Here is a 1,044-nt window from a genome sequence, read left to right as displayed (position 1 = left end):
AGACACTTAGGAGTCGCTGTTTAAAAATAAGGGGTCATCCACTTAAGACAGAGATTACGGTAGCACAGTGGTTAACATTGTTGCTTCACAGTGCCAGGGTCCCAGGTTCAATTCCCGGCTTGGGTTACTGTCTGTGTGGAGTCTGCCCGTGTCTGCGTCTGTTTCCTCCGGGTGCTCCAGTTTCCTCCCGCAAGTTCTGAAATACATGCTGTTAGGTAATTTGGGCATTCTGAATTCTCCCTCCATGTACCCGAGCAGGTGCTGGAATGTGGCGACTAGGGGTTTTTCACAGTAACTTCATTGCAGTGTTAATGTCAGCCTACGTGTGACACTAATAGAGATTATTATTATTGGGAGAATTTCTTTCTCACAGAAGGTCATGAATCTTTGGAACTCTCTTCCTGGAAAGGTAATGGAAGCAGAGTCTTCTAATGTTTTAAAGGCAGGGGTCGGTAGATTATTGGTAGGGGGTGAAAGGTTATCAGGGGTAGACAGGACGTGGTGTTCAATTTACAATCATATCAGCCATGATCATATTCAATGGTGGAGTAGGTTTGAGGGGCCGAATGGCCTATTCCTGCTCCTAATTTGTATGTTTGTATGTTCTCTGGTGATTATCCTCATAGACTAGCTGTGGTGCAATGGGTAGCTCTCTCACCTCTGGGTCAGTTTTCTGTTCATACTCCCATTCCAGGGCCGCAAGCATAAAATCTAAGCTGACACTCCTGACGCAGTGCTGCACTGTCAGAGTCATCTTTCCACCCAGGTGTTAAACCTGCCTTACAATATTGTCTACATTTAAAAGTCCTCTGTTGACCGTCAAGCACACTGGGGCATCCCGAGGCCTCAAAGGACACGATGTAAATGCAAGCCTTTCTTTTTACTGGCACTCCAGTGACATGCTGGCACGCGACTGAAGCCAAACTTAGACACAGGAGTGTTTGGTACAGACACTAGAGAACGATAATGCCAGGGTTTGGCTGTCGCCCTATGTTATTGGGTGAGGAATGAGCCTTCTGCCGGATGTACTATGTATCTCTGTGC

The sequence above is a fragment of the Scyliorhinus canicula genome, chromosome 15 (assembly GCF_902713615.1).
Source record: "Scyliorhinus canicula chromosome 15, sScyCan1.1, whole genome shotgun sequence".
Taxonomy (NCBI): domain Eukaryota; kingdom Metazoa; phylum Chordata; class Chondrichthyes; order Carcharhiniformes; family Scyliorhinidae; genus Scyliorhinus; species Scyliorhinus canicula.
This window is presented reverse-complemented; position numbering follows the sequence as displayed.